Raw genomic sequence first — 24,030 nt, forward strand, 5'->3', positions numbered from 1 at the left:
GTTTAAGCCACTCTTGGGGCACCTGGGTGGCTCAGTCCATTAAGGGTCCAACTCGTGACTTTGGCTCAGGTCATGATCTCACAGTTCATGAGTTTGAGCCCTGAGCTGGGCTCTGTGCTGACAGCGGGGAGTCTGCTTGGGATTCTGTCTCCCTCTTTCTCTGTCCCTCCCCCAACTTGCTCCCTATCTCTCTCTCAAAATAAATTATTTAAAAAAAACCCTTAAACTTTAAGCCACTCTTGGATGGGTTTTCAACTACCTGCAGCTGAAGCATTTCTGACAGATACAACTTCTTAAATTTGTGCTTTAACTTCAATGATTATCTAAAAATTAATGTAAGCATATCCTGAATCATCTGGAAGCCCCCCTGCCTTACATAACTGAATACTATCTTGATATTTCAGTAGTCATGTTGACATAAGTCAACAACTGTTTTTATGGCAAAGAGTACTGCAAGTATCCTTCGCTATCTAAATATTTGCTATCTGAACTCAGGAACTAAATAGAATCCATATTTAAAAAAATAGGGCTAATACGCCTTGCTATCTAAACTCTAAGGATTTGTTACCAAAACTGGGGAACAAAATTGCTTTGGATAATTTGGCACGCCTTGCCATGTGAAATCTCACCATATTGATTTTGCAACTGAATAGATTTAAATAGCAAGGAATACCTGCATTTTGTCTTCAAGGAAAAAAGAATCGTGACTACTTTAATACGTAAATGATAGATTCATCAAAGCAAAGAACAAATTATGTTACATCACTGTGCCCAAATGAACACAGGCTTTATAGGAACTGGAACAGAATACGGAGGGGACAACGGAGTTACTTAGTACAGCACACAGAAAAACAGGCACAGGGAATTCAGAAGAAGCCGCAAAGCAATGGTGTGCTGGAAGCAGCGTGTTCTGGCTCACAAGAGTGAAGGGTCAGATTTTCAGGCATTGTGAGAGCCTGTTGTTAAAATGCAACGAGTATCATGGGAGCCATGGTAAGAGTATTTACACCATGGAAATCAGCAAACACTATGACACAGGCTTTCTTTTTTCTGGAAAGGCAATTTACCAGCACATCACTCTCAGTAACAGCCAACACCATATTTGCCTCTGAGAGGCCATTTACTTTCAGCAAACATCATCATCTGGTCCACAACATTAATGTGGAATTTTATTAGTTTTATCTCATTTTGTATTTAATTGGTAAATTAGGTTTGATTTTATGATTCATATAAGAGATATAAGCATAAGGAGTTTTATATCTGTATATATTGAGGTATTATTATATTAACAATATATCTGTATATATTTAGGTATTATATCTATATATATTGAGGTATTCTTATATTGATAATAATTTTAAGTTAAAACTGGTGTTAACAAGAAATATTTTATTTACTCAAGTTGGAGAAACATTGATCAAAGTCCATCAAAGTTAATAACCCCAGCCTGGCACATCAGGTTTTCTAGGATCTGATTCCAGCCTGACTTTCCCCACCCAGTGAACGATCTGCTGCAGCCAAAGTGGTCTGTCCCTGTGGCTTCAACACATTCCTCAGGGATTTAAACGAGATAACAGAAATGGAAGCACAGTGTGGACACTCTACCCCGCCACCTCCAACACTAAGTTCATTCATCCTTGGAGGCCTGACCCAGAATCTTCCTCCCCGATGGAGATTCTCCTCATGACACCAGCGGGAGGCGGTCCTTCTCTTCTTTGCACACCGCCCCCCGCCCCACCCTGGGGTGTTGGATTTTATCAACTGATGCCACTCACCTCCTTGACTAGAGGGGAAGCACTTGCAGGCAGGAAAGTTCTAAGTGTCCTTACAGATCCTTCTGTCAACTTGTCTCCACCTCCCAATTCGCTCATTTGCTCATACCACTTTCCCTTCTGTACCATGAGGAAGGACTTTGCCTGTTTCCTCCCAAGTCAGCTCCTCCACCAGCGGTCTTGCACACAATCATTGCCATCCAACCGCCTCCCCCATCAACCCTCTTCTCCTCTGTTTTGTGTCTTTAATTTCTTTCTCATCTCTGAACTTTCTCCTTTGACCCTGAGTACCCTCCATCCTGAAAATAAAATAAAATCCACGGATATTCATCAATGATTCTTTCAGCTGCACTTAACAGAAAACTCAACTAACATGGTTTAAACATCATAAAATGTATTATTTCATGTTAAGAAGAAACCTGGGTGTAGGGCAGTCTCCAGACACCATTCAGATCAAGGTCCAGCTCTCTGTCCTCAGACTGGCTTCTCTCCTGGTGGTTATCTAGTGGCCAGTAGCATCCATGGGCACACTTGATCAGTCTGATTGGACCACAAGGTCAAGTGCCCATCCCTGGAGAATAAATAACAGTTGCCAGAGGAATGCTCTGCACTGATGGACTTAACGCTCATGTTCTTGAGTCCATGAATGGCAAAGAGAAATGGGATTACCATGACTGACTTAGATTAATCGGTATCCATCCATGTGACTCTGAGTCAAAAGGGTTTCATCAGGGTAGGGTGGAGGTGTTAACAAAATTGGGATTCTGTTAGGAAGCAAGAAGTGGGGGACAGAGCTTGGAAGATAACCAGCAGGTTCACTTGACCACCTTCCCCTCTCCCATCTACCATTTTCTCTCCTTTTCTTAGCCCCTAATCTCCTCTAAGTAGACACTACATTTATTTGCTGCCTTCGCTCAGTGTGCTGCAATTCGGTTTCCCACCCTGTCACTCTAAACAAACCGTCTTGCTAAAGTCACTGGAGTCCTCCTTTGGCTTCTCTTCAGGCTTTGACACCTCCACGAACTCCCTTCTTTAACCTCATCTACCCATCACCCGATTCATAACCCTCAGGTAATCAATCCATCCTCTCCCAAACATGCTCCTCATCACTCAGCAATGTGTATTCCACAAACATTTTTTGAGCGCCTACCATATGCCAATTCAGTATATCCAATACATAACACTTTGCAAATTATCCCTGAATGCATGGTTTAGTCTCATCATTTTTCACCTCCACCACTGCAATACCTTCCCAACTGGTCCCTGTGCCACCAGTCTCTACCCATCAGCAATCTGTCTTTCTCGCTCACAAATGTGATCTTACCAAATGCAAGTCTAATCGTTACATTCCCCTGCCTCCATCTCTCCTGCAGGAGAAAGCCCGAAATCCCCAACACGGCATGCAGGGCCATGGCAACCAGACCCCACTGACCTCTCCTAGTCTAGAGCCCATTCCTCTCCCTCTTCTATTTTAAGCTCTGGGCATAATGAACTACTATTTCACAAACACATCATGAGCTTTCTTACTTTGGAGTTTTGCTCATATTCTTTTTTTTTTTTAACTAAAATGCCCTTTCCTGTTTTTTCTGCTAAAAAAAAAAAAAAAAAAAGCCCTAGTCATTTTTCAGAACGTAGGCTCCATGTCACCTACTCGTGGAGTCTTCTCTGGGGCCAAATCAAGCACACCCTCTGTGGTCCCAGAGCACTTTGTGCATAGTAGTAATGAGCCATTCTCAGAGTGTATTACAGTTAGGTTTATGCTCACAAATTCTTGCAGGGGGAGGACTGCATTTAAATCATCCTTCTGTACCAAGCACAAACACCTGGCAATGCATGCTCAATATATCTTTGAAGAATTAAATTGAACTCATTATTTTATCCTCCTCATTTAACAGATGGGGAAACTGAGGGCTAGAGAGAAAGTCACTGACAATGGTCATTCTATGTATTTAATCAGCGTTCTTTCGCTGCATGCAGGAAGAAAAAAGGATTTGTTTGTTTATTTATTTATTTATCTATCTATTTATTTATTTTTAGCTCACCAAATTGAAAACTCTCTCTTCAAGCACATGTTTTGTCAAGGATCCAAAAAGTATCATCAAGAGTTGATTTTTTAGCTCTGCTTCCCTCTCTGTTGGCTTCATTCTCTGGTCCTATGTCAGAACAAAATGGCTGCCAACAGCCACATGTTGCTACATGTTGCTGCTATAAGCCAAGGAATGCCAGGAGCCACCAGAAGCTGGAAGCAGCAAGGAAAGAGTCTCTCCTAGAGGCTTCAGAGAACTGGATCCTGCTGACACCTTGATTTCAGACTTCTGGCCTCCAAAACTATGAGAGTAAATTCTGTTGTTTTAAGCTACCAAGTGTGTAATTTGTTCCAGCAGCCCCCGGGGACTAATGCAACAAGGGATCCATGTGGTGCTGGAACGCCTCTCTATCTGACTGTCAAGGTCAATACCCTGGTTGTGATATTGTACTGTCATTTTTCAAGATGTTACTGTTGGGGGAAACTTGGGGAAAGGTACATGGGATCCCTCTATAGTATTTCCTACAACTGTATATGAGTTCACAGTTATCTCAAAGTAAAGTTTAATTATGAAAATGTCCCTCTGAATGATGTGGTAAACAGATTGGAGGGTGGCTAGAGAGGAGGCTGGGAGATTTGTTGGGTGCTGTTGAAGCTGTTCAGCAGAGAGGTGATGGCACGTAGACCAAGTGGTGGCCAGGGAGATGGAGAGAAGGGGATGGGTGGGGGAGAAAATTGGGAGGTAAACACGACAGCAGTTGGGGATTTATTGTGGATAGGAGTTGAGGAGTAGTGGTGTCCACGATGACTCTGGCTTGTGTGACTAAGAGAATGGACACGGCTTTACCAGGGGCCTCTTGGGAAAAGAGCAGATCTGGAGAAAAAAGAATGGAGAGCATAGCACGCTTGGGACAGAACAACTCAAGGACAAGGTTGCCAGCTCTTTCTCATAAGTGACAACTCATCGCTTCCTAACCCCGCCTCTGTCTGCATTTCGCACCCTTACTCCCCAAGAGAGATTTGGACCGGATCAGTTTGTCACAATCCAACACAAAGCATCCCCACTGGGCAGTCATGTACCAAGCTCCTCATGGGCCTTCCCTGTAATCACCGTACACTGAGCATCTCCCTCGGGCACTGCTTCCTGCTCACAAGGCACAAGACAGGGCCACTTTGTTCAGACAGATTGGGACCGTGGTACAGCAAGAACTTAGGGTTTCGGGTGTCTCCAGGACAGCCACTGGAGCTAAGCAGAGATGGCTAAGAATGAGAGAGTCTCTGCTTTCAGAGATTCAAGTCATTGATCAGGCAAAGAATGAGAAGCAGAACCCTCCACAGCCACTCCAGCATTGTTTCCAGATGAGAAGGAAAGAAAGTCCTGCAGAAGAACAAAGGTGGAGGACTACATCTAATTTCAATGCTCACCATAAACTACAGTAATCAAAACAGTGTGATATTGGCATCAATATGGACAAACAGATCAATGAAACAGAACAGAGAATCCATAAATAGATCCGCACCCATGAATACCTGATGTTTGAAAAGGGTATAAATACAATCAGTGGTGAGAACATAGTCTTTCCCACAAATGGCACTAGAACAATTGAATATTCATATGGACAACAATTGAACTTCAATCCATACCTCACATCATATACAAAAATTAACTCAAAATAGATCATAGACCTAAACGTAAAACCTAAATCTATAAAACTTCTAAAGGAAAATGTAGATGAAATATGTTTAGGATCTTGGCTTTGCAAAGATTTTTTAGAAAGATGCCAGAAGCATGATCCATCAAAACAACATAAGTTGGACTCTGTCAAAATTAAAAGTGCCAGTTTTTGAAAGATGCTATTTTTTAAATTTTTAAATGTTTATTAATTTTTGAAAGAGAGAGAGACAGAGCACAGGCAGGGGAGGGGCAGAGAGAGAGGGAGACACAGAATCTGAAGCAGGTTCCAGGTTCTAAGCTGTCAGCACAGAGCCTGATGCAGGGCTCGAACCCACAAGCTGTGAGATCATGACCTGAAGTCGGATAATTAGCCAACTGAGCCATGCAGGCGCCCCTGAAAGACGCTGTTAAGAGGGGAAAAAAAGCAAGCCACAGACTGGGAGGAATTATTTGTAATCGTATATCCAATAAAGGACATATATGCAGGATAAAGACCTTTCAAAACAATGAGAAAATGAGCAAAAGATTTGAACAGACACTTCAGCAAAGAAGATATACAGATGGCAAGTAAGCACATGAAAAGCTGTTCAATTATTTTTAGTTGGAAACTAAACTATCATTACTCATTAATGGTAATTAATGAAGCCTAAGCTCTCATTAGTCATTAGGAAAATGTAAGTTAAAACCACACACCTATTAGAATATCTAAATTTAAAGGAACAGCTGTATCAAATGTTGGGGAAAATGTGGAGCAAATGGCATTTTCAACTAGTTTGGGAAACAGTTTGGCAGTTTGTAAAATAAAAAAACAAACAAAAAACCAAAAAGCCGTATACCTAGTATATAATCCAGCCATTCTCCTCCTAGATGTTTATACAAGAGAAATGAAAACATATGTTCTTACAAAGGCTTATACATGAATGTTCCTAGAAGCTTTATTTATAGTACCCCCAAACTGGAAACAAACCAAATGTCAACAACAAGTGCATGAATAAATGAATTGGCATATCAATACGATGGAATACTACTTGGTAATGAAAAGGAATGGACTTTTCATGCATAGTACAATAAATTATAAAATAATTATGTCGAGTAAAGGAATCAGACAGATTTATAGAAAATGCAAACTAATCTATAGTGACAAAAGGGGATCAGCGGTTGCCTGGATATAGGGTGAGGCAGAGAAGGGCAGACGGTGGGTAGTTAGAAAGGGCATAAGGAAACTTTGGTGGAGGGGACAATTGATACATTAATTATCTTGATTGTGGTGGTGGTTTCATTGGTGTATAAATATGTCAGAACATCAAATTGTACACTTTAAGTATGCACCATTTAGTATGTCAATTCTACCTTAATAAAATTTTTTAAAAGAAGAATGTAGGAAATATAACAAAACAGCACTTTTCTCCCCTGTGTGCTTGCTGTCACTCCCCTCATCCATCATAGAGCTTATTTGTTACTGAAAAGTGGGGCCATGTTTTCTTCCCCCACAAGCCAGGCATTTATAATTAAAGAGCAGTCTTGTGGGTTAAGCCTGCCTGGGTGCAGGAGAAAGAAGACAGGCAAACGATTCTTTATCAAAGTCAAGGCAATTCCTTAGCAAAGTCCCGGGAACCAAATAGATCCGGCTATAAACTATGACTCCATGACTTAGCAGTTTTTTAATTCCTAAGCTCTCTAAATCTCTGTTTCTCTACCTGCAAAATGGGATCAAAATGCCACACAAAGGTTGCCGGGAAGATTAAGTGAGATTCTATTTACAAAGAGACCTACATCAGGCCTGACACAGAGTAAATGCTTCCTCCATCCAGAGCGGCAGCATCTAGAACGGGGACGGACCCACAGTTCGAAACTGAAAAATTTGGGTTCTAGTTCTAACTCTGCTGCCAACCCCTTACATGACCTTGCTGCTGGTTTGTGAAGCCTTCCACAGTGGACGAAACATAACAGATCTCGACTCTGGTAAGTTCTCGAAACTATAGCCCTTGGGCCAAATCCAGCCCACAACTGTTTTTATATAGCCTACAAGCTAAAGATGCTTTTAATTTTTAAGTGATTGAAAAGAATTTTTAGACAATAATATTTTATAACACGTGAAAATATACAAAATTTAAAATTTCACTGTCCATGAATAAAGTTTATTGAAATATCACCACTCCTGTTTTACACGTCTGTCACTGCTTCAAGATACAAAGTCAGAATAGTAGTTGCAGCTGAGACCATATGGCCCGCAAAGCCTAACTCTTCGCTACGGATCCCTTTAACAGAATAAGTTTGCAAACTCCTGAGTCAGAGCTTCAGAAACAGCATGTTTGTCTTGCTACTGGCTCACCTCCCCAAAGAAAAGCACTCAGTGTGTTGAGACTTAATGTTATGCCCTTAATTTTTATAGGGTTCATAAGAAACATCCATTTGAATGGAACTTCTGGTCTTTTGCAATGAATATTTCCTTGAATTTTACGCCAAGAAAGAAGTTTGTCTTCAATTGACCTTACATATGTCATTTTATTACCCTAGTGTAGCTGGTGCATTTTAAGTGGCAGACAGAATAACTTCAGATTATTTTAAATTATATTAGCAGACAATTCCTTATTTTAATGATTATGCATTTATGTATGTGTTTATCCTCTATTTGTGGTAAGTGATGGTGGTCTTCAAGCTATGAAAATATCAAGTTTTCTTTTCAATTTAATTAAGTGAAATAATTGTATTGATTTAAAAAAAAAAAAGCAAGTGCGTAAAAATTTGGGTAGATCCACAGGAAAGGCAAAAAACACGCAATGGCTGTTGAAGAATGATGGAAGTTTGGGAATACCATATTGGACAACAGGAACATGTTTTCCTTTTTACCAAGGTTTCCAGGAAGCTCAGGATTAAAGATAGTGCTCATTTGCAGAAATAACCAGAGTTGTGTAATCTACCTCATTCTACTTCTTTCCATCTGACTTTATTAAGAGCATTGACCACAACATATAGCTTTTGTTGGCCCAGCATGTCTGTCTTCCAAGCAGAATGGGAGCTTGGTATCCTACCATGTCCATACACTCAATTCTAGGACATATTAAACAGAAAGAGGTGTAAGGTTAATAAAGGAACAAAGAGATGAAAGAATGCATGAATGGTAATGTTTATTTCCCTATTCTTTTCAACAACTAACTGGGAAGGATTCCAGACAGCAGGATTCCAGAAAGGGTGAAATATTCAGCCAGCCCTGGGGAGAGGAGCATTGTGGTGTTCCGGCTGCTTGTTTTCCTCTGAACCCTCATGAGTGGGTCCTCCAAATGTCTGAAAGGGGGGGGGGATGTGGGTGTGGCTAGTGGCTAACGAGTGCCTTCCTGTGCCTTCCTGTGCCTTCTACTGTACCTTCCTGCAGGACCTCAATCTACACAACAATTCTGTGCAAGTACCCAATGTTATTATCCCCATTTGGCGTCACAATCCAGCCTAGAAACTTGGATTTCATGGCTCAATAAGATACCCCCCAAATCAGGCAGGGACCCATATGGATGTTACAAACATCCATTTTCTTAAGTAAGGTCAGTAGAAAAAACTACCATCTACCCTTACCCTTATTTCATAAAAGAATGCACATCTTAACGATTAAATGAAGGGAGAGAGGAAATGACCTCAAAGAAAGAACAATTCTTTATATTAAAAAGAAAAGTTAGCTTTAAAAGAAACCATCACATTGTCCTTAATGTCCTCATTTCCCCCGCGATCAAAGAAAATGTTGACATGAGACGGGGTAGGATGAGTTTAGTGAGCGCCCGTGGAGACTACAGTAAGATGAACTCAGGCGTGCGGGGCAGAGCCTCAGGGTGGGGCAGAGGCTGGTGTGCCCACTTTGGGGGGGGTGCCCTCGGTACACACCTCAGCAGGCACTCAGGACACAGCCTGGGCACACCCCTAAACAAAACATTGGAGTGGAAGATGCTTGTGTCCACGCAAGGCATCTGCCCCAGCATCCCACAGAAATAGGAGCTCAAACCTGGAATACACCTGTGAGTCCATCCCGTCCAAGCCCTGACATTGCAGAGAGGGAAATTCAGTCTCAGAGAGGTTAAAGTGCCTCACAGAACCACCAGGCTGTCAGGCACAGAGCCAGGATTCCCAGTCTCCGTCATTTCCCACCATGCCACTGGTACCAGCCAGAGCACAGAAACTCTGCAGAAAGGATGCTAACTATGAGGGCATCTACTTCTAGGGGTGGGCTGTGGTTGTTTGCCATCTCCAAGGTACAGGAAGGACACACTTCCTGGGAAAGGATGCCCCTCTCCTCCCCCATCTTCCACGCATGTACCAACAATCACTGGATCTTGAAAATGCTGAGGACCCACATGGTGAGAAGAACACCCACCACACACACACCAAGAAGCCCCCAGGTGAGTTGACCCAGCACTGGGAGTAGTCTGTGCGGTCGGGGCCCTAGGCTGGGAGAGACTGTGCATTCCCCAAGCTCTGCCTCTGAGAAGAGCACTCACTGGGCTTGCTGGCCAGAGCGTGGGGACAGTGAGCCGACCTGTTCCATTTCCTGACTCCCATTCCCGTCAAATCCATTGACATCTGATGCCCACTGCTTTCCTAAATCTACTCCCACAAGGTCGTTAATTACCTCTGAATGGCCAAATGCAAAGACGTCCCTTTCAGTCCTCAACCCACGGGACCTCTGCTCAACATGGCACTATGTTCACACACGTTCTTACATATAGTAAGCTAATGACATCCCCGTCCACCAAAGAGCACGAGCCAATGGTTCAGTTATTCTTGACTCCTTGTTTGGCCCCACCCTCCTGTCCAAGCTCTTGTCCAGTCTGTCCTTTATTCCATCTCTTAACATTCTAGCCCCCACCCCTCGGAAGCTCTACAAGCCCTAACTCAGACATTCTCCTCGCTCCCCCGGATATGGCATTGGCTTTGCTCTCCTCACTTCTGCCTGTCCCAGTTCTTCTCCACTCAGCTGATGGGTAACTGTCTAAAACAGGAGCCGGCAGGTTATGCTCAGACTACGGTAGGTCAAGTCTACCCACCACCTGTTTTTGTATTGTTATTTTTTTAAGTTTATTTATTTGGGGGGGGGGGTAGGGGCAGAGAGAGAGGGAGAGAGAATCCCAAGTAGGCCCCATGCTGTCAGCACAGAGCCTGATGCAGGGCTCAATTCCACAAACCGTGAGACCATGACCTGAGTTGAAATCAAGAGTTGGACACTTGGGGGCCTGGGTGGCTCCGTCGGTTAAGCGTCCGACTTCGGCTCAGGTCGTGATCTCGCGGTCCGTGAGTTAGAGCCCTGCGTCGGGCTCTGTGCTGACAGCTCAGAGCCTGGAGTCTGTTTCAGATTCTGTGTCTCCCTCTCTCTGACCCTCCCCCGTTCATGCTCTGTCTCTGTCTCAAAAATAAAGGTTAAAAAAAAAAAAGAGTTGGACACTTAACCACTGAGCCACCCCGCTGCCCCTAGTTCTTAAATGGTTATCAGTACCTACATAGTGTCCTCAATTTTCCTCTTAGCCCACAAAGGCTGAAATATTTACTTTCCCTTTCCAGAAGAAGTTTGCCAACCTCTGTTATAAGCCCAGAACTGGTCCCTGCTCTGCTTCTCCTCACCTGTCCCAAACTTCAGTACAGATCAGTGTCCTGAGGCACTGGCTGAAATGCAGATTTCCAGGCCCCAATTCCTAAAGATTCTGGTTCAGTGGGACTGGCACGGAGCGTGGAATCTGCATTCTAACAAACTGGCTGCACACACCCCAGGTGGTTCTCATGTAGGTTCTAATTATAGAACCAAGACCACACTTGTGAACTTCTACTCCACCTATAGAGACAACCCAAAGTTCCTAAGGCACTCTGGGCATCTTCGGGCCATCTCTCATAGTTCTGTCTGCCTGGAAAGCTTGGCAAACATCTTTCTCTTTCAGGGCTCCACACAAAGGCCACATCTTCCCAGACCCTCACCCCTGCCCCCTACAGTCACTGTCACCCGCACCTCTGCCTTGCTCCATAAAGCACCTGACCCTCTGCAACCCAGATGATGTGCTTATGTGTCTGCAACAGTTACCACGTGTGAGACCTTCATGTGAGACATCACTTCACCGGGCCCCCAGCCCTTGAAGAGGAGGCACTTGATCAATATTCAAGGAATCAATGAATGAGTAAATGGACTTGGTCCAAATTGCCACAGGACGCAGTGCAAAGTCAGGACTGGAGTCTGAACAACGCCCCCCCCCCACTTGGGTGACCTTCGTGCCCATCCATCAGCTGCTAGAGCAGACGGTTCAGAGCACGGGCTGGCCTGGGTGTGAATCCAGCTCCGTACCTTGCTAGCTCTGTGACCTTGGGCAACTTGTGCAAGCTCACTGAGCCTCATTACATCATCCCTAAAAGGAGAAAGATGATACTAATAGCACTTACCTCATAGAGTTGCTCTGAGGTTTCAGTGAAATAATCCACAGAAAGCTCTTCAGCGTGTGCAAAGCATTCAGTGGCCATTCATCATGGTTGTTATTTCATCATCTTCCTTTGTCCATGCCAGGCATTTGCCCAAGGGGAGCCCAACAGGAAGCCTTGGCTTTCTCTAGGGAGGGAACAGCAGCGACCATTCAGGCGGGTCCCAGGGTCAGCCAACCCTATCCCTCTTGTCACTGAAATCATCATTCAGGGGAAGCCTGGTCAAAGTGACCCAGAACCCTAGGAATATGCAGACCCCAGAGCTCCTAAAGCTCATGAACCCCAGCCCCCAGGCCATCTCGAGAAATGCACCCTACAAATACCCTATTCCCTGGAGGGTTAAGGCAGAGTCATTTCCGGAGACACAGGACACTCAGCAGGCCAGAGGAAGCGGCAAGGGCAGGGATACGCAGACGATGCTGGCAACGTGCCCGCCCGGGGCAGCAGTCTGCAACATCAAGTTTGTTGAGCTCCATCAGTGAGCACACACGGGGACAGATGCCACCAACCCCAGGGAGAGGGCTTGACGGCAATGCAGCAGGAGCCCCAGCTACCCACAGCGTGGGCCCGCCATGCACAGAGAGCGACGTGGCGCATCCCATGTGGCGAATCCAGGAGAGGGACTTCCCACGGCAGGGTGGTCTCTGGGATGCAGAGACCAGATTACAGGCCCACCTGCAGCCACGGCCACTGCCACAGGGCCCACACGGCTGCAGAATCAGAAAGACTTGCGTCACGTTTGGCCTAGTACACTCTTGATCAGCCATTCTTCAGTTGCACAAACCAGAAATCTACGAGTTGACCTTGACGCTTCTCTCTCCCTTAACCTCTCAGCCTCCATCACAGAAGGCTGTCATTTTTTAAAAATGTTTATTTATTTTGAGAGAGAAAGAAAGAGCACACGTGTGCACATGAAGGGGGAGGGGCAGAGAGAGAGGGAGAGGGAGAATCCCAAGCAGGCTCCAGCCTGTCAGCACAGAGCCTGAAGACGAGTGGGGCTCAATCCCATGAACTGGGAGGTCATGACCTAAGCCAAAATCGAGAGTCAAATGCTTGACTGACTGAGCCACCCAGGAGCCCCATAATGCTGTCATTTTTACCTCCTAAGGATCTCTGCCATCAACTACCCCCATTCCCAACTCACTTACTCTGTTCAACTTATTTTTCTTTTTCCTTTGCACATAATGCTTCCCAACATCTCAGCTCCCTCACTTATTATGTTTACTATTCATCTCCCCCCTCACTAAAACATCAGCTCTATGAGGATAGGGTTCTTTGCCTATTTGGTTCACTGAAAAGCACTTGGCATATAGTAGGTGTTCAAAAAATATTCATGGACCGATCCTCCATGACCATCTCCTATCTGAACCACTACTCTAACCTCCGGTGTGGCCCACGGCCGCCCTCTCTGGTCCATTTCCAAGCCACTCCCCAGTGTATCATCTTGTCCAAATGCAAAGCCATCGCATGCTGCTCTATGCTGCTCACACCCGCACTCAAAGACTCAGACACATCTATGGTTTCCCATGGCTCTCAGGATAAAGCCCAGCCCCCACACCACGGGCCCCTGGGTGGCCTGTTCCTGGCCTCTGCACTCCCCAACTTCCCTGCTCCAGCCCCACTGGCCCCCCTTCATCTCTACCTGTTTACCACAGGGCTGGAGTCCCAGAAGATTCCGTGCTTGGAAAAATCCTCCCTCCCTTCTTCACCCCTGTTCATTCTTCAGCTTCCAACTCTGGGTGGTCTTCTCTACACGGTATGCAACCCTGCACTAGGTTAGACCCTCCATCATCAGGATCTCATACCCCATCAGGGACATCCCCTCCATGACAGCACTTGTCATGGTCACATTTCATTACGTCTCCATGCACTGTTTGGTAACATCCTTATTCTTGACTATACTGTAAGCTCCAGGAGGGCAGGACTGCCTTCATTGCTCACCATTCTACCGCCAGTGCCTAGCAGTGAGCCAGGCACCTAGTAGGCACTCAATAAACATCTGCCAAATGAATGAATGGAGTAAGGAAACCAAGGCCCAAAGAACAGACGTGACTTGCTCACACTGAAACAGCCTGAAGATGACTATACCAGACTGGGAACACAGATGTCACGACTCTGTCCAGAAGTCATTCCATGTCTCTTCGGCAGTGACAAGGGGCCCCCAGCCAGTAGGGAACACAGCTGGCCAGCACAACCAGACAGGGGAATGGAGCTCAGGCCTGCCTGAAGCCCCTTCTGGAAGAACAGCTCCAGGCAGCCAAGACAGAAGGTCAACATTTTGGAGAACAGTCCACAGTAAATTCTCCTCTTGGAGATTACAATTCACATTTGCATATTGCAAACTCTGAAAAATCTACAGATCAAAAAGCAAAGGTTTACAATAAGCAGAGGGTTTTCTTTGTGCAAAGCAAACATTTCTGCACACAACCAGTCAACAGGTCCTGGAAGCAGGTCCCCGAGAAGGTCAGCTCCAGGCACAACCAAGTGGACCTTCGTCGTTTCAAAGAAAATTTATCCAAGCCCTACCGGTTTCAGGCTCCAGGAAAACAAACAAGACCCCTAACCTCCAGGAGCTTACACTCTAGGAGGGAAAATGCCGAACACAAAACCAATGAAATGATGAAAGAAGCCGACTGGCCACGGACAGAAATCACAGCAAGTGATGAAGAAACAGGACAGGCCGCGGCTGACTGTCAGGCAGAGCCCCGAGGAGGGGACCACACAGCTGACAGCTTGGGGCACTGGGCCAGTTTGGCAGGAAGGCCAGGCCCAGACACTCCAAGCTCCTTAGGAATCCCATCCTCCTGCTGAAAATTGGCTTGAGACAAATTCTAGTCCCCTGAGACGTACTTCCCTATGCCTCCCCACCACCACCCAAGCGAGAAACCACAGGTCGCTCCAGGTTAGGACTTTGGGAGAGTGACGTGGGGGCTCTGTGTTGTCACATTTCAAACTCATCATTCCTGAGTGAAAAACCACAGACAGAAAGGAATGTGCCTCTTCCTAGGCATAATCTTGAAAACCAAGCAAGATTAACGTATGCTATCCCACCGAATGCACTAAAACGCTTCTGGCGAGCAAAGGAATTGCTTAAATGGAAAATAATTGTTGAGGAGCCATTATTACTAATTCAAGATGTGTCAAATGACATTGAGGTGTTCTACTTAATGTACTGTCATTACTACCATCTTTTAGAGAATATAAAAATAAGCGTTCGCTTGATGTCCTGAATGCCCATACCTATTTTCCTCATAATATCTTATGACCATCCACCCGGAATTCTCCAACCTTGGGAGTTGTCAAGAACATAGCCCTCGCCGCGGAGGAGGGGAATGCCAGCAACATCCGGGTCCTAGATGGGCCCGAGGCTATTGGAATGTTAGGTACCTTTCCCAGTGGCTTGGCAGAGACAGCTGTACAAACAGACGTGCTCGCCTAGCATGCAATCCTTCTGTTTTGCAGGAGGCAGCAAGGAGGGAAATTGGCTCCCGGGTCTGGGATCCCAGCCCCACAGCCTGCCCTGGTTGACCCTCACAGCGGAGTGCCCAAGTGGTTTCGCCCTGACATTGAAAGGACTCCTGGGTGCTGCAGGGAACTAGCAGCGGAAAAATAAGGCTTGCCTGACCCCTTGTGGTGTGTGGCTCGCAAAGTCCACTGTTGGCTGTCCAGAGAGGACGGGCAGAGACTGGGTTCAGTCTGAATGTGTGCCTGCAGTGGATTGAATATGGACCCCAGAAAGGTATTTACGAGAAAGGTTCTCCCAACGTGACCCTATTTGGATAAATGGTCTTTTCAGATGAATTAGATGATGGTTTTAAAAAACGAAATCATTTTGGATTCCTCGAGTGCCCTTAGGACACATAGACACACAGAGAAGGGCAAGCGGAGATGGAGGCAGAAATTGGAATTCTATGGCTCTAAGCCAGTGAATGCCAAGGATTGCATCCTGCAGCCAGAAGCTAGGAGAGAGGCATGGGGTGGATTGTGCCCCCGAGCCTCCAGAAAGAACCAGCCTTGCTGAGAACACGTTGGTTTTGGACTTCCAGCTTCCAGAACTGTGAGAGATTACATTTCTGTTGTTTGGAGCCACCCAGTTTGGGGTGATTTGTCAAGGCGTTCCTGGGAAACACATCCAGCGCCCTGTAAATTCAAGATGGGGTTAAGGGACAGGAAGACTCAAAGCCAGTGGTTTTCAAATGCTGGTCTGTGGAGGCAGTGCATCAGGACCCCTTAGGGCACTTGTTAAAACAGAGTCCTGATTCTGGATCAGATTCCAGGGATAGGGACTCTGAAATCTGTACCTTGAACAAGGCTGTCCTCAATCAGTTCTCCCGCACAACCAGTTCTGGGAGCTGCTGCCCCGAATAACTCAGGGATAAGCTTTGTGGTCATTATTAAGTGTTCGTCACTGAATTATTATTCAGTGCTCATCACTGAATATTTATAGCTCCTCACCTTGCAAGCACAGGATACGATTGCACTTTGGGCCCCCACGCCCCATGCTCGGGTGACTAGCTTGGACCAAATGAATTGTGAGTCAAAGTGTGGTATGTCGCTTCCGGTGCAAGGCCTTCCGGAGCTCTTTCCCTGCAATGTTTGGGGTGTAGTGGCCCCAGCAGCCCAGACTCCTGAGTGACAGAGCAGAGCCCCCCACCCACCTGCGACGGCCCTGTACCTCTGGGGTTTTACAGCCATTCAAATGTCAGGTTGTCTACCGCAGCATAACTTAGCCTATCCTAACTGATTTAAATACAGGATGTTTTATTTTACCTTCAAGTCGAGTTCCCTAAGGCATAACTTGGATACAGATACATTTTTTTTTTTGAGCTTTCCAAACAATTTGCTTAACATGCCTCAGGCTCATCATCGGGGACACTTCTATTATGGGGGACAATGAACCGAACTCAGTATTAACTCCCAAACAAATTCCACAACTTGTTTTTCTTGCTATTTTCTTAACTCATTAAAACTCTTCTGTTTCTAGCCAGTGTCAGACCTTACTAGGTCTTGTCAACAAAATACTATTAAAATAGCCAAAATAGGGGCGCCTGGGTGGCTCAGTCGGTTAAGCGTCCAACTTTGGCTCAGGTCATGATCTCACGGTCCGTGAGTTCGAGCCCCGCGTCGGGCTCTGTGCTGACAGCTCAGAGCCTGGAGCCTGCTTCGGGTTCTATTCTCCCTCTCTCTGACCCTCCCCTGTTCATGCTCTGTCTCTCCCTGTCTCAAAAATAAATAAAAACGTTAAAAAAATATTAAAAAATAGCCAAAATAGTATTAAAGGTCAGTAGTCTACGAGGAGTTCCACTCTGTAGTCCCAACAAACTCTCAGGTGATGCCAGTTCATCCGTGGACCGCGCTCTGATAGCAAGGCTTCAGGTAACGCTTTCGCACAAAATTAATTACTGAATTAACAGTTACATTAATTTCATAACATCCATAATTATAATAGTGAATCGCTGTAACGCTATCACACGTGTCCAGTTTTAGCCTCATCGTGGCCCCATCAGTGAGAGAGACCAGGCAGATATTCTTACACAGAGGGAAATGAAGAGACTTCCTCAGGATCATCTAGCTAGGAAATGCCAAATGCCAGACTCGGGCGCAAGCCATATTTCTTCTCTAGCAATGCCTGAGTAACAGTCCCCAAGATTTCATCAGTGTCTGAGAGCCGAGCAAGATTCTAAACGCGGCGTGAGTGTATGTGACTGGGAACCTCTTCAGATTCAAGTTCTTTGGTCACTTCAAGCGAACTTCTCAGTTCTCTTCCGCGGGGAGAGCACTGCCCTCTGGCGGACTTCCAGAGCATTAACTTTAGGACACAGTCTGGGTCACGTTCTTCCAACTTGGGCTACGTGGCTCCAGCTCTTTGAATCAACCCAAGTGCTAGACGCTGAGTAAGAGATCCAGACACGGCACAAGTCATGGTCCTTAACCTTGTAGGGGCTCTTGAGGCAGGTGCAGCAACATAGCATTTTTCATGAAACGATCTGTTCTTAGCACAAAGCTTGTGATCAGAAGACATGCATACATTTTAACCTTTATTGGCTGTGTGGCCTCGAGCAAGGCACTTGACCTCTCTGATCCTCAGTTTCCTCACCTATGAAAAGAGGGTACGAATAGGCTTGCCTAGCTGGGTCACTGGAATGAAGATTTGTCTTAAAAACCAGCAGGACTTGGGGCGCCTGGGGGGTGCTCAATCAGTTAAGCGTCCGACTTCAGCTCACATCATGATCTCATGATTCGTAAGTTCGAGTTCCATGTTGGGCTCTGTGCTGACAGTTCAGAGCCAGGAGCCGGCTTCAGACTGTCTCCCTCTCTCCCTGTCCCTCTGCTGCTTGTTCTCTCTCTCTCTCTCTCTCTCAAAAATAAATAAAACATTAAAAAAAAAAAAGCGGGACTTGAGAAAAGAAGATGTTGTAGGGAATGAAGGAAAAGGTCATGACTCCACGGCGGCACAAACACGTCGAGCCTGGTTCACAGGGGAGATCAGTGGATGGCCAGTTTGTGTGAGGAGAGGAGATGACATTTGCCTGCATATCTGGAAAGACACCAGGACTCTGTGTGGCAATATCCAAGACCGTGGGAAAGAGATGTGGGGTGAAGGTGCAGATTGAAAAAGGCAGGGGAATGCAGGGGCAGGTGCACAGGTCTGGAGCCCGGCGCCTGGCCTTAACTCTCAACTCCCACTACTCCCTAGCCGGGACCTCAGCAAGTTTTCTAGCCTCTCAGTGTCTCAGACCGTGCCCGGAGACACTGAAAGTAGCAGTGGTTGGTGTGAAAATAAAATGCATCAGTGCAGGCACATGGGTTGTAACACCTATTGAGCGATTTCTGTTCACTGGAATATTACCTCCATCAGGGCAGGAGGGTTTTGATTGTTTGTTTCTCTGTCTCCTGGTATAGAGTATAGAGTATTCAAGAAATAGTCATTGAGCAAACGAGTGAATGAATGGAGGAGGTCACAGGACTGATGAACTGAGAAGCTTTTGCGGGGAGAGGCTAAAAGGGAAGCCAGGAGACTGAGGCTCGGATGTTGCCAGGGTTTGGGGCCGAGTGTCGCCCTCCGACCATGCTCTTTGTAGAAGCATGAGATGGAGGTTCTTCCCATGGAAAGGAAATGTCAACTGGGGCTACATCTGGAGGGGAGACACTTTTGGGTTTTGCAGTTGGGAAGATGCTACTGGCATCTAGTGGGGAGACGTCAGGGATGCTGCTCGAAATCCTACTATGCACGGGACAGTCCCCATGATGAAGAATCATCTATTCCCGAATGGCAACAGTCCGAGGCTGAGACACCCTAGACGAGACTTAGCTGCCCAAAGGATCCTAATCCCCACTGTGTTTCTCACTAGCTCTGTGGCCTCAGCGGTCAAATCCTTGCTCTGAGTTTGCCTCTTTATGCGTAAGATGGGAATATTAATACCGATGAGGGTTGTGGGGAGGCACCGAACAGCGTGTTCGCAGCATCTGCAACGTGGTGGACTCGTGTTAAGTCCTCTCATTACTCCCAGTTATTACTCTGATGCGAAGGGATGCATCATACAGATGAAGCCTCATCTCCTGCGCAAATGACTGAGTCTGAATCCTGCCTACGGAGCTTGATACGCGTCATCTGAAGAGGTCAAATTCACTCCCTCTCAGCTGCCACCGTCCCACCCACAAATGCCATCAGACTAATATTGGTCTGGGTCCTCCCTTCATCCTGGCTGAGGATGTGGAAGGTGGTGCAAAGCCTGGAATGACTCTGGACTGGCCACCAGAGCAAACACGGGCTGAGGCTCCTCTGCTTAGAGGCAGCTCACAATGCCTCATAACCTTGACCCAAGCAAATGTGAGCTGGCCTGAGTCCCCCCCCTTTGAAGCCGTCCCGGCCGCTGGAGCATGCCTTGAATATCACAGAAGTTATAAAACTCCACTAAAAGCTTATGAAAGACCTGCCTCCACAGCAAAGAAAAAAAAGACATCCGGGTAAATTCTGGTGAGGGTGACGTTGACTTACACATTAGTGTTAATGAGTGTGCAGCTGGATGCCCCGGTGTGCACGTTATGTACGCTGAGCTCCCTGCTTGCTGGACACACACACATAACCCTCCCTAACACTGGGGGGCCAGACCCTGGCTGGTCTTTCTCTGGCCTCTCCAGCTGCGGCTACAGATGACTCTGGCCTGACTGACGGCACTTTTATTTCGTGTGGACAGAGACTCAAACATCAGTTCTTTCCTCTGCCCTGAATGTCTCCCGGAGAACGGACAGGGGGCCGGCGGCGGCAGGGAGGGGAGGGAGGGCAGGAAACGGAAAGAGAGGGGGCAAGAAATAAGGAATAGGAAAGAAATAGATTCCTGACCCCCTCAAGGGGTAATAATGGCTAACAGTTTCTGAGCACTGACTTTCGATCAGACGCTGTGCTACCTTCGTGTTCAGTATTCAATTCTTCAACACAACTGTGAGCTCAGTTTAAGGACGTCCATTTTACAGAGGTCAAGTAAAGTGTGCTCCAAGAATGACGTTGCCTCAGCTCGGCTCATTCTTAGTCGAATCAATAATCATGACCCTGGGGTAGAATGCAAAGTGGTCTAAAAGGAAGACCTTCCCACGCAGCACTTGTGTGAGTGTGTGTGGGGGGTGGGGGTGGGGGGCAAGGAGGGCATTCTTTCCCCATTCAGATAGCCAGTTAGTCACTATGCCTAGGGGAGAGGGGAACACCACTGGTATTTAGTTGGGGAGGACGGAAGAGATGGAAACACCTTAGGTTGTAAAGAATAACACTCTGGTTGGGAAACACTGCATCCTCTGACCCTCAGCCCCCCCCCCCCACCTATGTAGTGTGGACCACACCACCGGCATTATCAGGTTATAATGAATGACATGTCGTCTGGAAGGCATCAGCTCCCACGGTGCAGCAGACCTTGTCAGAGCCCCAGCTGTACCCTTGGGCTGTGTACCATTTCTGAGCAGCCTGACCTCACCTCTACCTAAAGGCATCTGCATCTCTTTCCAAGAGCTTCTGTGGCTGTGAACGCTTGCTGTGGCCTCCCAGGACAAGGCAAGCTTGAGGCATGCCACGCCCTCCACCGAGGCTGGTGGAGGCTGGCGTTTAAGAGGCTTGTGAGCCGCACTGTTTCCAGAACTCTCCAGGACGAACCGCCAGTGTCCTTGGGTGGTAACCAGCTTCCTTCCCTTCTCTGTGTCACTGCCCCCCTCCTTCTCGTGCTGCCTGGGATCCCCTTCCAACTAAACCATTTGCTTCCAGACCTTGTCTCGGGGTTGCTTCTTGGGAGACCCCAGTTAAGACACACTCTAAACAGTTAAATGTTGATCCTCTTTCCTCCGTGCCCTGTTGGTTTATATGTTTTTTCAACCTAAAGCTCCTATCATGAAAGCCTGTGTGTCTTCACACAGGGGTCCTGCAACTTTTACTAACTGTGAAAGGTGAATTCCTTAGTTCCTCTCTCTGGCGCATTAGCAACATTATTAAAATTGGGTGGGGAGGGCAGTCCATTAAGCCTCATAAACTGAAAACAACTTCTTCCTGGACAATGTGCACACTACCATTTCCCCTTTAGGACCGGGAACCCCCACCACCCACCCCCGAGCCAAGGAGAAGAGGGGGCCTTGTGGGGCAACCGTGAGAGATGCGTCAGGCCCCAGGCAGCTGAGGGGCTGTGTTGGGGAGAGGTCCAGTGCGCGCATGTGAACTGCAGAGCTGTTCTGGCCAAATCGCACCTCGTGAGCACAGCAGTGCTAGAGGCTGGCCGAGGCGAAGCTTCGGGGAATCGAGCAGCCCTGCCCTCGAGAAAAGAGCCAAAGCTCTGGCTAAAGGGACAGCCAAACAACGATGCCATCCGGAGCCCAGCAGATCTCCGTGAGCTCCAAGCAGGCGGCCTCATTATGGAAGGGCTGGTTTTGAAGCTGGTCCCCTGCCCCTTGAATCAGCTTGAATTCACTTTCATTCCCTCCTCAGGACGATTCTATTCCTTCCAAGTTTATGTCCCTTTCGGGGAAGCGAAGTCATGCCCAAACGGCTTGGGAAATGTCCTGAAGACATACACGTTGGCCACCTCATCTGCTTTTCTCAAATGCTGATGGCAAGGCCACCGTCACGCCAAAGCCCTCCCTGGGGACCTCTCAGCCCTGGTTGCCTGTGATGTGTGATGCACCACCCAGGGCGACGGCTGAGGGACAGACCTGGTCGTCCCACATCGATGTGTCTTGCTACGTAACCATCAGGAGCTTTGGTCCCGCCCAGCACTCGCCCACTAGGCCTCCCTGAGCAAGGCCTTCACCCATTTGTCCCAGATTCCACAACTACAGAGGTGATGTGTAATACCAAGCGTTTAAGAGTTTTGAGAATTACGTGAGATGGTGCACATCAGGAGCCCACGAGAGTTTCCGATGTGGAATACCCAATTCGTAAACCTTAGCTAGGAGTAAGAAATAGTGATAGCAGCAGCAGAATGGGCAGAGGGGTGGAGGGCTCAGGGTGGACTTGTTTCTCGTGTCCTCCCTAGCAGTGGGCACAAAACACTGCCCATAGACCACGCCTGATAAATACTGGCATGGAAGAATGAGCCAACCATGCCAGGCTGAAGACACTGTTTAAAGTGGCAATTTAAGGGGCGCCTGGGTGGCTCAGTCGGTTAAGCGGCCGACTTCGGCTCAGGTCATGATCTCGCGGTCCGTGAGTTCGAGCCCTGCGTCGGGCTCTGTGCTGACAGCTCAGAGCCTGGAGCCTGTTTCAGATTCTGTGTCTTCTTCTCTCTGCCCCTCCCCCGTTCATGCTCTGTCTCTCTCTGTCTCAAAAATAAATAAACGTTAAAAAAAATAAATAAATAAATAAAATAAAGTGGCAATTTACTGCGCGTTTACCAGATCCCGGTTCCTGTGCCAACCATGTCACATAGATCTCCTGATTTTGTGTTTAGATCATTCCCTACTGTTGAGGTTTCTTCCACAGGGAGTGAGGTCTACCCGCTGAAACACCCCTGGGTCTCTCTCTCTCTCTCTCTCTCTCCTTTAGGGAGCGACTCATCTGATTGGTGAGTTGGGAGGAAGAACTGAGTATGTGCAGCAGAACCTCTGCCTACCAGCCTCTTTGGGGGAACTAACCCTTGGGCTCCCTGTCCCCATGAGTGTTCCTGGGGTGCAGGTTCAGGGCTGCTGGGGGCCAGGTAGGTCTGTCAGTTCTGGGGCTCAGTATCAGGAAATCCTGTCAATATGAGTCACATGTTATGACCTTTATCAATAATAATGGTGATGTGGGGCCTCCATATGAGGACTCCTATTTATTTTAGGAATTGGTTCAGGCCCTGGTGGAAAAGGGCAGTATTATTTTTTTTTTTACTCTCTACTTAACATTAACATAATCTCTGCACCAACCCCATGATGTTGATGTCAGTAGCATCTTTTTTTTTTTTTTTTTAAGCATAGAGACATTAAGGGACTTGCCCAAGTTCACACAGGTGAGCTAGGATTCAGACTTGGGTGTTTTTGACTCCAAAGAACGGTTCTTACCTATGCTCTACGCCTCATGGAAAGTTTCTGTCCCCACCATGCACTAGAGAGCATTTCAGTTTTAGGAGAAGACACCTTCAGGATCACCTGCTCAGGGACACCGGCCTGGGCCTGCCCCACATACCTCCCAGGGAAAAACCCTGGCAATCATCATCTTGGGGCCCCTTCCACCAGCTGGGCCTTCCCTGGAGCCTTTGTCTCTCAGAAGAGCCCCTCTACCTGCACGTTTTCTTCTCCCTACTCTTCACCACTTGGCAAAAATATCCCAAGCCCTGAAGGACATGAAACTCCAACATATCCCTCCGTGAGCACGTTCAAGTTTCTCCCTGTTGGCTCTTCTTATAATTTCTTTTATTTATTCCTGGAGGCTCTCAGAACAACCCCACTAGTTTCTCAAATGACTTGTTGGTGCTGTCGTGTGGCACCGTGGTCAGGGACAGAGCACACCCTCCCTCACGTCTTTCCTAAGCGATCTCACCATCAGGGCATTGGCAACACTCTTCGTGTGCTCCTGTTCTGCTGGCTGTTTACAGAGGCAAAGAACATAGATCTGGAAGGGACTCTGCCTCCTCCTCATTTTCCTCTCCCTCCTCTTCTTCCTCCTTCAC

The 24,030-nt window shown here is 47.0% G+C and overlaps 1 long non-coding RNA gene across 3 annotated transcripts in view; it reads right to left on the minus strand.

Moving 5' to 3' along the window:
• The window catches only part of LOC111560903, a 156,855-nt gene that overhangs the window by 65,261 nt on the left and 67,564 nt on the right, over positions 1-24,030 (minus strand). For all 3 annotated transcript variants that reach the window (XR_006599824.1, XR_006599825.1, XR_002743198.2), the window contains exon 4: positions 11,876-12,038. This is a non-coding gene — a long non-coding RNA (uncharacterized LOC111560903). The remainder of the gene's footprint in view (positions 1-11,875; positions 12,039-24,030) is intronic.

Source organism: Felis catus, chromosome B3 (assembly GCF_018350175.1).
Source record: "Felis catus isolate Fca126 chromosome B3, F.catus_Fca126_mat1.0, whole genome shotgun sequence".
Lineage (NCBI taxonomy): Eukaryota > Metazoa > Chordata > Mammalia > Carnivora > Felidae > Felis > Felis catus.